Source organism: Magnolia sinica, chromosome 13 (genome assembly GCF_029962835.1).
Source record: "Magnolia sinica isolate HGM2019 chromosome 13, MsV1, whole genome shotgun sequence".
In the NCBI taxonomy this organism is placed as follows: domain Eukaryota; kingdom Viridiplantae; phylum Streptophyta; class Magnoliopsida; order Magnoliales; family Magnoliaceae; genus Magnolia; species Magnolia sinica.
In genome coordinates, this window is record NC_080585.1 from 34,403,168 (window position 1) to 34,417,767 (window position 14,600).

Consider the following 14,600-nt stretch of genomic DNA (forward strand, 5'->3'; position numbering starts at 1 on the left):
TCCTGGAGTCTATGTCACCTTCCATATCTATATCTGTGTAGCTTTCTACCATAGGTTTTCCGTCACCATAGCATAGGCTCAACCTGGATGAGCCTCTTAGATACCGCGGTATCCACTTCACCGCTGCCCAATATTCTTTGTCAGGATTGGCAAGATACCGGCTGACAACACCAACCGCATATGTTATGTCTGGGTGCGTACACATCATAGCATACATCAAACTTCATACCGCTGATGCATAGGGTATCTTCATCATCTCATCCACCTCTGCCTTCGTTGTGAGATACTGCTTGTCGCTCAATTTGAAATGAGCATCCAGTGGAGTACTGACCGGCTTCGCTGTATTCATATTGAACTGCTTTAGGATTTTCTCAATATACCGCTCTTGTGACAATCAAAGTTTTCTACTACTTCTGTCACGGGTTATCTCCATTCATAGGATTTGTTTAGCCAAGCCTAAGTCTTTCATCGCAAACAACTTGCCCAACTCCTGTTTCAACCTGTTGATCTTCTTGATGTCTTTACCTATGATGAGCATGTTATCAACGTATAATAACAGAACTAAGAAATCATCATCTGAGAACTTGCGCATGAACACACAGTGGCTCGACTCTGTTCTGTCATATCTATGCTTTAACATAAACGAATCGAACTTCTTTTACCATTGCCTTAAAGTTTGCTTCAGCCCATATAAGTTATTCCTTATCCTACACACCATATGCTATTTGCCCTTAACTTCGAACCCTTCTAGTTAGTGCATGTAAATCTCTTCTTCAAGGTCACCATGGAGAAAGGCAGTTTTAACATCTAACTGCTCTATCTCTAGATCCATGCTAGCCGCCAACCCAAGCAACACCCGTATGGATGTCATCTTCACCACTGGTGAGAATATCTCCTCGAAATCTATACATTTCCTCTGACCAAACCCTTTCACCATGAGTCTGGCCTTGAACCTCGTCTGTGAATTCTTCTGCTCAACCTTCTTTCTGAACACCCACTTGTTGCTCAAAGCTTTCTTTCCCTTAGGCAATTTCAACATATCATATGTGTGATTCCTATGCAAGGATTTCATCTCCTCTTGCATATCTCTCAACCACTCCCCCTTATGCTCGTCGGCTAGGGCTTCGGAATAATCTTTTGACTATCCCCTATCAATTAGCATAATATACTCATACAACGAGTACCTCTTGTACGGATGTCTGTCCCTAGATGACCTCCTCACCTGTGGCTTAATAGGTGGATCAAGTGAGGGCTGCTCCCCTGGTCCATCTTTTGTAGGAACTCTCTCGTCCTCTGCACCTTGTTGTACTCCTCCGTCATCAGACATCATAAGAGGAATAATCGGATCCATGTCCTCTAGCTCACCTGAACTAGGCTAGGTCTTCTCTGGCTTACAAATGTCTTCCATACATTGATCGTCAAAGAAAACCGCATCTATGCTCCTGACGAGCTTCTTCTCGATTGGATCTCATATTCTGTAGCCGAACTTTTCATCACCGTACCCTAAGAACACACATTGTCTGGTCTTCGTATCGAGCTTGGACGTCTCGTCCTTTAGTACATGAACGGATGTCCTGCATCCAACCACCCTGAGATGACTGCAAGATGGATCTTGTCCAGTCCACATTTTCTCAGGTACTTCTCCATTCAATGGAGCTGATGGAGACCTGTTTATCAAATACATTGCCGTGTGCATTACTTCTCCCCAGAACGTCTTGGGCAACTTCGCATGGTATAACATGTATTTGATTCTCTCTACAATGGTGCGATTCATTCGCTCAGCCACACTACTATACTGGGAGGTCTTGGGAGTTGTCTGTTCATGCCGTATACCCATGGGCTTACAAAACTCATGAAAATCACCGATGTATTTACCACCATTATCAGTGCGAATGCACTTCAATGATCTACCTGTCTCTCTTGACCATAGCATGAAATAATTTAAACACACCAAAAATCTCGTCCTTGGATTTCAAAGCATAAATCCAAACCCTCCTAGATGCATCATTTATAAAAGTGATAAAATACAATGTCCCACCCAAGGTTTTTGTCCTCATAGAACCACAAACATCAGAATAAACTAAATCCAATGCATGCAATTTATTAACATGAGAAGTAGATTTAACAAATGAAATGATATGCTGTTTCCCTGATAAACAGTCAATACAGGTTTTGAGAGGTATACTTATCACGTCTGGAAGGAGCCACTTCTTTGCTAGTAGCTGAAGCCCTTTTTCACTCATGTACCTAGACGCTTGTGCCACATGTCAGTAGTTGAATCTTCTGTTACGTTCAAACCACCCTTGCACACACTGACACTTGTCTTGTAAAGGGTGTAACACTTCTTTCCTTTGGCTGCGATCAATGAACCCTTGATGAGTTTCCAGCACCCACCAACAAATTGGCTTTCATAGTCATCATCATCCAATCTTTCCGTCGACATCAAGTTTAGGCGAAGGTCTGGAATGTGCCTCACATCCCTGAGAACCAATGTGCAGCCTATATCGGTCTTCACACAAATATCACCGACTCCTACGATCTTTGATATGCCAGAATTTCCATATTCACGGTCTCATAGTCACCTGACTTGTAGCTTGTGAAGAAGTCCCTGCATTGAGTCGCATGAAACGAAGCTCCCGAGTCTATCACCCATTCGGTGTCCTGACTCGTAGCCATGAGACAAACATCATAATTTGCTGAAGGAATAACTACAACGTCACCATCTGAAGTGACCGCAGTGGAGTCTGATTCATCTTTCTTCTCATTTCCTTTTCCTTTTTTGCTGTTCTTCTTCTTACAACATTCATGCTTGTAGTAGCCCTTCTTACCACAATTCCAGCATTCAACATCATTCCTAGTACTCAACTTGTCTCGTGATTTATCTCTGACCTTCTCGCCCTCTCTATTCTTTCCTCTCCCTCGTTCTTGTGTCACAAGGGCATCTTGTTGAATAGACCCCTAAGACTTCCTCCTTATCTCCTCATTGAAGAGACAACTAGTTACCTGTTCCATTGATACCTTTCCGTCTGGCACGGAGTTACTTAGAAACACCACCAATGTCTCTCAACTATCAGGCAATGAGTTAAGCAATAATAAAGTCTGTAGTTCATCGTCGAGGACCATCTTCATAGCGGAGAGTTAGGTCAATATGTTACTGACCACATTCTTGTGCTCAGCCATAGAACCACCATCTTTGAACTTAAGATTCACAAGTCATCTTATCAGAAAAATCTTATTGTCAGCTGTCTTCCTCTTATACAACCCTTGCAATTTCAGCCATAGGCTAACGGCTAAGGTCTCCATAGACACATGGTGGAATACAAAATCGTCTAGCAATTGTCTAATAAAAACCCCGCCGCCTTCTGATCCAACTTCTTCCAATTATCATTTAATATATCCTTTGTCTTCGCTAATATGCTTAGAATTGGAGCATATAAGTCCTTACAATAAAGTAAGCTCTCCATCTTAAACTTCTATATGGTCCAGTTAGAACCATTGAGACTGATCATCCTTAATGAGCTACCTTCTATAATTCAAAACTGATCCCACTCCATTCAACCAACCCGAACTCTCTGTTACTACTTTGTTGAGAGCGTTGCACAAAACCTTAGGATCTTGCCTCCCAAAACACCAGAATTATGGGATATAATAAAATAATTAAATAATTCAAAGCACAAACCACACGACATGAGATTTTACATGAAAAACCCTCAAAAGAGGTAAAAACCACGAGACCTCGTCTAAAGCAACAATTTACTATGAAGTACGACGTTATAACCGATCACGAGCACACACCGCTTGGATCAAACCTTCTTCACTCACGTAGGAGCAGATGAACAATAAGAGAATAAAAATAATGGAGAGATCTCACTGATTACGAGGTCATAGAAGCGCTGAGACGTTGACTGCGAAGTAGATCACCTCTACGAGCAGAATATCCCTTCCACAAGCTTCCTCTCTTTCTTTTTTTTCTCTCTCTCACCTTGATAGCCCTATACCCTTTAGCAAACCCTTGCAAAGCTTTAATAAACTCTCTTGCATTGCTCTAGAATAACCCTAGGACCCTTATTTATAGTTTAGGCAACTCCCTTTACCTCTTGCGAAACCGCCTCAAATTTATATAATCCGCACTAAATCTGGACTGAATCTGCGTAACTCTCGACTAGTCGAGCCGGGTGCTCAACCCGTCGAGCCTGACCCTCGACTAGTCGAGCACACCCGGAATTCCAAAACAAATAACTCGCTGGACTATTAAGTCGAGCGGCCCACTCGACCGATCGAGCAGTGCCCTCGACTGGTCGAGCAGCACAGAAATGCCAAATTTTGTGAAAATTTCGAAACAAATAGCTCGCTAGACTTTGAATCGAGCGGCCCACTCGACCGGTCGAGCAATGCCCTCGACTAGTCGAGTGGCACGGTAATGCCAAGATTTGTGGTATCCAATCCACACTACATCTCCTCTGAACTGAGGAGGAAAACCCCATCAATTGTTAAGGTGGAACAAAAACCAAGAAAACGTTTCTGCCCGTAACTCATCACAAGCACCATCCAGTTTAAAAAAGGAGAACAGAAAAAAGCATCCTCTGTGTGTGTGGAAGGACCAACCATACTGCCATGTACACCATATATCCAAGAAGAATCAATTTCGACATCTACGTGTGCCATGTCAAGATGAGCCAAGTAGTCATTTGTCAGCAATAAAACATTACTTCCTTTACTGAGTCCTTGATTTGAGGCAGCGGCCGGAGCCCTGGTGTTTCCACCAGCTGCTGATGTGGACCCACCATCTGATACGTCACTTTCCATGTAGTACCTAGCACGAACTGCTGCCAAGTGAGCATAGTACGCGGGAGGAACTGCAAAAATGTCAGGTTCACAACATTTCAGATACGTTGTATTACAAAAATTGGACAACCAAGAAACATGGAGAATAAAGACAAGGAAATTTGAACAAACCTATGGACACTGAGCGAGTGCATCGGGCATTCCTGTGAGCATGGAACAGATACAATGTTCAATAAAAAAAGATAATGAAGCGATTGGAGAACTAACTCCTATTGTAATTTCTTAAATTTCATGATGTATGCATATGTACATGGGGGCCCATGGCATGGTGTTCCGAAACTGGATCCACCGTGTCAATCCCAAATGGCATGAAATCAATCGTGTTTTAAAAAACCCCAACAGATTTTTAGACAGGCAACGTTCTGAAAAACCACCAAATGGGAAGACAACCCTTTGACATGATGGCCTACAGCAGGTCTTAACATCAAAAGGTTGTGTGATCCTTCAATTGGGGAGGCCCCACATGTACCAAACCCACACGGGCAAAATCTAAGAACACCAAATATATGGACTCCTGTAAGAGAGTGAATATGACCCTATAATTCATCCTACAGCAAACGAAAACATTAAAAAAAAATGCCCAAGCAGTGCAAGTGTTTTAATTTGAGAAAGCATCAGAGGTGCATAATTACGTGTAGCAGAGATCGTTCGTTAGCTTTTGCAATGCATCTGCTGTGAACTTGTTCTCATCCCACAGAACATGATAGTGGGTGGGACGGCTTGTTCCCTGAAAACATCATACAAGACAACAAAATAACAACATAAGACAACCATTCATCATGGCCAACAAGAACCATCGTGCTACCATTCGAACCAGCAGTTACCTGAATACCGGCATGGCTGCAGAGATAAAAATCAAACTCGATTGGGTGGCATATCTTCGTATCGACAACAGTTCCTAACCAAAACAGCCATTTATGCCAATATAACAAAACAAAGGCATGGGAACTATATCAAGAATTTAAATAGAAAAAAGCAAAAAAGAAAAAAAGAAGACTGACAGCTTGACATACCTGGTAAGATGTTACCGCTCCTGTCAGTTGAATTATGGTCCCTATGGTCTGCAGGGAAAAGCCGTGTGCGGTGTCTCTTTTGAACTACCACAAATGTCACAGGTGGAACATATCCTTCCTCCAATGAAACACAGGCCTGTAAGGTGAAATATTGAACATAGAAATGGCACCATTACAAAGTTTTCGTATGACTAAAATTAGTAAATTACAAAAAAAAACTGTTATAGAAGGACAATGCAACTCGGACCCAAGTATGGAAAATCACCTTCCTAATTGCATCCAACTCATAAAGCAAGACTTGACTGAACTGGCCTTCGCTCACACCAACCCTGCAAAACTCCAAATCATGAGCCAAAATACCAAATAGTTTCTCATCCAAGAAAAACCAAGACTAAATCATAATATTCACACTCTATAGAGACTCCCAAGGTGAAGAATTACCTATAGAATATGATGCGATGAGGCTTCTGTCCCGTTGCTTGCCTGAATGCAATCAGTTGTTCTCTGCCAAATACCATAGATATTCTTTAAACACTGAATTCAAACACTTGCACCAACAATCATATAAATACAGAGGATAAAAAGACTTACCGGATCATCCTTTCGTTCATAGAACCTCTCTGAGGATCCTGCACAACTTGAAACAGATCTCTTATCAGCTCCTGCCGATGCAGCTGTGCCGAGAACAAACCCCGGTACTTGGTGACCTCTGGCCAATCCATTGAAGCTACAACCTACAATGCACATCAAAGATGGATAAAAATCAAGTGCAAACTATAATAAATGAAAATTAATAACCAAATATATCATACTGCCGCAATTGATGGGCTGCAATCCTCTCCTGGCTGTGGATGCATGACATCAGCACCAAATATTATCGTAGGAACATCAGTTACACAAGGAATACGACTCGCAAGGGCATCAGCTAGCACTGTGTTGCGACCTCCAACCTTTTACAATAAATAACAAGCACACCAAATTATAACATTTATACATGAATAATATAGGGCCATAACAATCTGTAACACAATTTTCATTTATAAAAATTTTTAAAAAATAATGATTAAAAAAAAAAAGGACAGGTAAATTCGTTCTCACCGTTGGAGGATTTTTAGAAGAAAAGGATAATGTAAGTTTCACAGACCATTCTTCATTTCTTTTTTCTCCAGAAAATCCCCCAATCAAAGGCTTATGAGTTGTCTAATTTGTGATATGGCATTTGCCACTTGTAGGAAAGTTGTGGCTCCTTAAAAAGAGGCAAAAGAACAAAAGAAGAAACACATCAAACATTCAAAGTTCAACAACTTCAAAGAATCACAAACCTTGACATTAATTTTTAAGGCAACATTTTCGAGATACTGTTTATTGACTTTGGATGCCTGTCTTGGTTGGCAACACTGCGACACTATGCCCAACTCTGTTTCGCAAACACGTTTTATCTTTCCTGCAAAATCAGAAAACAAAACGCTTTAGTTGATTCATTCCATCTCTCTAGTAGGATTTAGGGTCTTGGCTGCACTCACCATATGAACCATTCATGTCAGGTAAAATGATAATAAGCAATTGGAGATGTTTCTTCTTATCTCCACTTTGTAGTTTTGCAGTGGCTTGTTTGTGTACATCCATCAGAGCCACCTCAATCCTATTAGGGCAATCTGCGCGGATGGGCACCAATGGATTGGGGCTGAATGTCTACCAAAGAGAATGAAGAACTTTAGGGAGCATGCGACGAGGCTAATGTCTATATTCAAATATAAAAGTCAGGACTCAATACCATTCCTTTATTTTGACACATGCCAACCAGTTCGTGGCAAAATATATGAACTGCATCTGGAGGCAGACATGAGAAGTTTATGCATGTCCAGTATTCAACACTGCCACCATTAACCATTTTCTGCACACATGCCAGTACAACAAAATTCAAGAGTTAGCTAGCAACAGGAGGAAATCTTCAAATGCTCTGACAAAGATATGTGATACGTGCACAGAAGTTGTTAGTTTATGCTTGAATGAGCGCATCTGCATGTTTACCATTTGATTGCATGCTTGTTGAAAATGGATGTTTGCATGGAACATTTAGCAATAATAATAGTAAAACACTAAAATCACAGTGTCAGACCAAGCAGACACCCCAAAATTAATGTCCAGCAATATGCCATGGCAGTGTAAATGCATGAATGATGATATGAACATTGAATGAATAGATCTGTGAAACAGTTAATCAAAGGAGATGCAGCCATCTTGAGACACAAACACTGATCATCTACAAACAATTATAAAAGCTACATTTCCTATGGCTCGAGAATTTTAGTTTCTAATTGCGCCATTGAAACTGCATATAGGCTTCGAAGGTCAAATGCCTACTAAAAGGAGTTTTGTAATTTACAATGCAGAGGTTCTAGTGGAATGGACACTTTCAACTAGAAAGGCTTCATGGCATCAGTGGAGTTGGAGCCTTACAATCAATGACTCCAGTACAGCCCAGCATCTCAAGCATGTTAATGGAATTAACAAGAGAGAAATATGTTCCTAAGGTCATGATAACATTTTAAATGCTAAAATATGCAAGAGGGCAAGTTTAGGATCAACCTTGTTGATCATATTCCACTGCCCCACTTGAGGATAGCAGTTTGCATCACGCCCACTAGCATGATACTTGAGCTGAAACAACCAATAGAACCATAAGCATGCCCATGATTATCAGATAAATACTTCGAATCAAATAATCACCTCGGGAGGTGGCAAAACACGAGCATCAACAGAAGCAAGTCTGTCTTGAACTTGAATCCCAAACTCCTGTGCATACTGATCCCCGTTGTAATTGTTGCGCACAACCATCTGCAATGGAATGAGCTCCAAGAATCAAGAATAAACAGATGCAAGACCTAATTTCAAGGAATAACTTAAAATTAACAAAAAAGGGCCCTTGTATCTGACTGGCTGATTGCTGTGGCCCCATCTCAATATAAAGTTGATTTTCCCAGTTACAAAATTGAGAGCCTGTACCTCATGGATGTTCCTCTCCCTGTCAGCAGGACGTTGACAAGCAGCCCTCGAGATGGCAGTAACCTGCTGCTCATTCAATTTCCTCGAGTATCGCTGCCCTTCAACAATGTGACAAACCTGACAGCATATAATCATTCATGATGTCAAAAACAGAAATTTGACACATGCATGCAATAATGCAGAGTACAGGAAAAGCAAAGTAATGATTTTAGGACAGTAGTGGCTTTATACCTCCATAGGTAAGTATATTGGCCTGGCATCACTGCCAAGTTGAAGACATGGCAAGAAAATCTTGCTGAGGACAACTCCGTACGTCTCTTTGAAGTACTCAATGACAGAAATGGTATGCCCCCGGTCATCAATGGGAAATCTAAAAGGCACCAACAATGCTCATTATTCACAATGTGCAAAATGAACCTCACACCAAACAGTTACAAGGATCACGATATCAGAATCATATTGTGTTGTCTCAGAAATGTAATACAACAAACATAGTGCACAATGCAACAAGACATTTATTTGAATCTTTTTTAAAGAAAGAATTTGTTTGATTCTTGAAAAAAACATCTGAGGTTTATGCATAGTAACAAAATTTATATATCATCAATAAGTTATAATGAAATTCAAGCATTGCCTTTAAAAAAATGAATTTCAAGTATCATGATGGGAATATATCAAGCTGAATTTAAACAAACTATGCTTACGTCAGCTGGCTCGTTGGCTGAGCAGTTATCCCTGAAATTCGATATTGTCTAGATGACTCCTTCCGGTGGGAGGCATAGACCTTTACTCCCCTCAAGGCCTTCTTTATCTGGCAAAAACCAAACCATGAGTCAATGACACTAATGAGAAAGTTTCAAACAAAAGATCATGCTAACCAAAATGAAATCTCATTTACCAATGAGAACAAGTTTCAAACAAAAGATGATGCTAAACAAAATGAAATGTCATTAACCGTATGATAGAAATAAGAGCATATCTATAACTCCCATTAAGCTATTGTTTGGTTGCACCAAATATCATGAAAATTTGCAACACAGTAGACTGATTAATCATGAATTTCATGATGTTTGGTTCAACCAAACAAACTCCTATACAAATAATTCATTTTTCTCCAAAAAAAATAAAAAATGACAAATGCAGGTAGAAGTACCTTATCGCAGTCGGTATCAGATAACGGCCTTGTTGGATCTCGCAAATTGAGATACCGAGATACAAAATCTACAACTGGAATTGGTTCGTAAAATGATGTCGATGAGACATCTGTAGAAAGGGATAAAATGTATGAGCAAGAGAGAGAAAACTACACAATGATAGCTTTGGAGAGTAAAAAAATTTAAAATGAAAGAAGTTAATACCAGCAACATCAGTACATGTGCCAAAACAGTTAGAAACAACAACAACAACAACAACAACAACAACAACAACAATATTGTTTGTTAACTTCTCCTTAAAAATTTTATATGTGATATGGGCAAAACACCAGATTACATAAATCAATCAGAACTTGGACATGAGAAAACTGGGGTTCAGCAAACAAAGTACCAATGTTCAGCGAAAGGCCCATCTGTGTAGGGCGGATACTCTGACGGAATCCCCTCCAACACTCCAAACCATCACCTAGAGGACTTCTTTCACCCAACTCAGGAGAGAAAAAAGATCTTTGCACGGGAGTATAACTGTGACCATCAAAGGCAGACAAAAGTTCATAACAATTCATATTGAGGGGTTATATCAAAAGTAAAGGGCAGCAAATAATTACTTGAATGAAGGCGATTCTCTTAGCACCACACCAAGCACTTGTATTGTCTCCTGTGGTGCATCCGACTGCCTAGCTCGCAAAAACTGCTTCAGATGGTGCAGATCAGCTCGAGCAGCAAACTTAATCACCACCTTAAACTCTCTCTCCCTTCTACATTTTCAAACAAACTCAAAATAACCATCAAGATAAAACAACAGGAACAGAAACCACAATTTAGGAAGGTCAAGAGAAACCATAGGAAAATATGTAAAACAGTAGTCAGAAGAGAGAATGAGGCTTGACTAACAAACCTGGTCATTGAACTAGTGGAACCTGTCTTATCTTCGTCGACCAACTTGATGACAAATTCTTTCAACAAAAATGGCAAAGGCCCAGCAGTGTACAGGCTCTTTCTACCATCATAAACAGGCTTTCTTCTACGCAAATGTGATTCCTTATAGGTTGCTATGAGCTGTTGGATGATGGCACGATTTATGCCTCGGGATGCAACCTCCGGAGAAACTGAAACCTAGCTCATTTGTTTTAGAAACAGAAAATACATTTGAAAAACAACTCAGCAAAACTATCAACATAAAGCAAATTTTGAATCCAATATCTACAAGAATAAACTTGTGGATTTTAAAGGAATCCAATCTCCCTCAGAAATGCAGACAGAAACTTATCATTTAACAACAAGCAAGATACAAGAACAATCTACTCTCAAACACAATTCTAACCCTTCGAAACATCAATAAACAAAGAGAGACAATTAACAGATGATGCAGGTAATAAAAGTTTCCCATCCAAATGTGCAGTTTCTAAATGCGAACAGATTGACATATTGTACATGAGAATATTTATGTTTTGAACATTTGTCATAGAGAGCAGTAAGTCCTACACGGCAAAACTAGAACTAGAACAGTTTATGGGACTGAATTGCACTATCTGCAACCCAAGCCATGTCAGACTTCTCCCATTTCCAATGTTGCAATCTCTAGTTTTGGAACTACCTAAAGCAGATCATCATTGTTATCCACCAAGGAGTGACCACCATGAGCCCTTCCGTCCTCCCACAAGTATCTAACTATCTATGCAGCCACACTTGCAAACCTGGCATCCGTGGGACATCAAATGGGCCATACATGAGGTGAAGCCAATGGTGCAATTAACCTAGTGGGCCATAGAAGCCATCCATTTCAACTAATCAAGTGGTCCACATGTACAAAATAACAGTTAGATTAATAAAAATGTCATTCATAGATATTCAGCAAATATCTATGCAGTCACACTTGCCAACCTATCATCTGTGGGACATCAAATGAGCCATACCTGAGGTGGAGAAAACAATGCAGTCAACCTAGTGGGCCATGGAAGTCATCCATTTCAGCTCATCGAGTGGTCCATATGTACAAAAATAATAGTTAGAAAAATAAAAATGCCATTCACGGATATTCAACAAGCATTAACGAGTGGAACATCCCCATTATTGGGCCAGGAAATAGCCAAGTCATCCCTTTCACTGTTGGCACGTGTGAACACATGTAGAGCTGCGTTATTCACATAGCAAACATCTTATCACCAAACAAGCTAAGAAATAAAACGAATCCTAAAGAGCAAATAAGAAACAAGATACCAAAGGAGAAACATCATCTATAGTTAACTAAGCATTTAAGTTGGGGAAAAAAGCAAAAGAGAACGTAAACAAAAACTCTTTTAGCTCAGTCTAGAAGAAAATAATTTACAGATTTTATGAAGCAACTCAGTGGAATTCCTAATAAAAATAAAAACTAAAAGTAAATCAAGCTGCAGTAATCATGTTGATAAGAAAGAGCTGTTTCTAGATTCCAAAATCACAGCCTATTTTTCCCAACTCGATAAATGACAATGAGCCAATCGCAGCCTAAGCAAATGACAAGGAAAGAAATGCACGAATATCAGATATATATCAATGAATTTTTCCTTTTTAGAAAACATTGAAACCACACAAGGGCTCAACCTTTAACTGAAAGGAGTCCACATGTGATATTAGCTCTGGGTAACTAAATAAGATGATGATCGAAGTAAAAAGGGGAAATGATAGGGAAAATAAAAAATAAAAACAAACAAAAAAAGTAGGCATTGACGGATAGACAATAAAAACAGAGCACTAAACAACTAAACCAATACAGAAAAAAAAAAAAAGCATATATAAATCCATTAAAATAATCTGAAGTAAAAATAAATAAATAAACAAAAAAGAACAGACAAACATAAAGAACATTCTCAAGTCGTATTTGCAGATATAATAGAGAAAATGCATTAAAAAAATACTAATATGCAACCGATTATTCCAAGCTTTAACATCTCACTCAAGAAAAAGGCAAGGATCTATAGCAGGAACAGCTGCAATGGGAATAAAGGGCTTGCATGGGAGAAGATAACATACTAGGAATGAATGCAAAGCAAATTACAGAGAGCTTTCAAATCACCAAAACAAGAACCAAGATCGCAAGGGAAATTTTCTAGAACGATCCAAAACGGAAAATCAAAACGAAAGAAGATTAAAAATTTCAAACACAAAAAACAAAAAACAGAGATGCAAAGGAAATACCAAAATGATCCGAAAAGGGAAAAAAACAAAGAGATAGAAAAAAATCGGAGAAGATCAAGCACTAGAACAATCGAAAAGGGAGAAAATTGCATAAGACAAAGTACATTGGAACTTAACAAAGAGAAATAAAAACATAGAAAAATAGATACAAACGAAATCATCAAAAAAACGCTGAGGGATTTAGGAAACGGGGTAGACATATATAAGATCTCAAACTAAGAACACGATTAAAAGCATTCAGGAGAAATGCATTAAGATAAAAGCCATTTTTAAGCCATAGATAGCATCAAACAAGACATGCAAAAAACTACAGATCAAAACACAAAAACAAAGGATCGATGGAAATATCAGACATATCAGGTAAGAAAAACCAGATCCGAAGCGAAAATCAGGTGAAATAATTTAAACGGAGGGAAATCTCACATCATAGTGGCATAGGTCCTTGTCCTCAGTTATGTTGACAAGGAAGTGGTTCGCACGGACCACGCACTTTGAGCCGAGAGTTCCGAACCCGGGCCGAGCCGGGAATCGGATCGCCTTCGTCGATGATGGTGGCGACAGCTGCTGCGCTGGTGGTGGTGCTGGTGCTGGCGCGGGCGCCGTAGACGGTACTGGCGTAGAACGTTCCTCCAAGGACACGCGCCGCTCGAAATCGCGACTCAAAGAGGAAGAAGACGCAGATGCTGCAGCAGGAGCTGCTGATGCAGACGGCGATGGTCGCTGCTGCTGATGAGGAGGAGCGCCTCTACCTCTTCTGCCGCGGCCACCTCTTCCACCTCTCTGAGATGGAGATGGTGCTGGAGTAGCTCTTTGGCCGCTGCTTCCGCGCCTTGACATGTTGCGTTTCAGAGAAAAGACGGAGAAATGGAGGAAAGAACGAAGAAGCAGTCTTCTTTCGGTCCTTCTCTCTTTCAAAGGCGGGAATAAGGTTTGCTGATGTGGGGGTGAGAGCGAGTGAGTGAAACGACCACTGTGGACAAAACCTTTTATCCAGCGGTTTTTATGAAGGAATACAAACTTAAGTTACCAACTTAGACTAGCACGTGCGGACAGTGACTTTGAGGACGAAACTACCCATCCTTTTCACTGCGAAGACGAGCGCTGACGCTCCTCCAACGGAGAGTTGTACGAACCGCTTAGAAGAGACCAGAGTTACATGGCCCCACAGCTATATATTTATTATATCCACAACGTTCAACCATATTTCGAGATATTTTCCGAGCATTATCCAAAATAAAAATAAAAAATCATATCCAATGATCAACTGTACCACACCACAAAGAGTACCGGGGAAATTGATTTTCACCTTTAAAAATTTTGTAGGGCCCACGATGACATTTATTTTCCATCCAATCTATTCATAAGGTCTCCAAGCATTATCAAAAAAAAATAAAATCATATCCAA

The 14,600-nt window shown here is 40.1% G+C and overlaps 1 pseudogene; it reads right to left on the reverse strand.

The window, feature by feature from the left end:
• Positions 1–4,590: 4,590 nt before the first annotated feature.
• LOC131223535 (protein argonaute MEL1-like) lies at positions 4,591–14,120 on the reverse strand (annotated as a pseudogene).
• Positions 14,121–14,600: the final 480 nt, after the last annotated feature.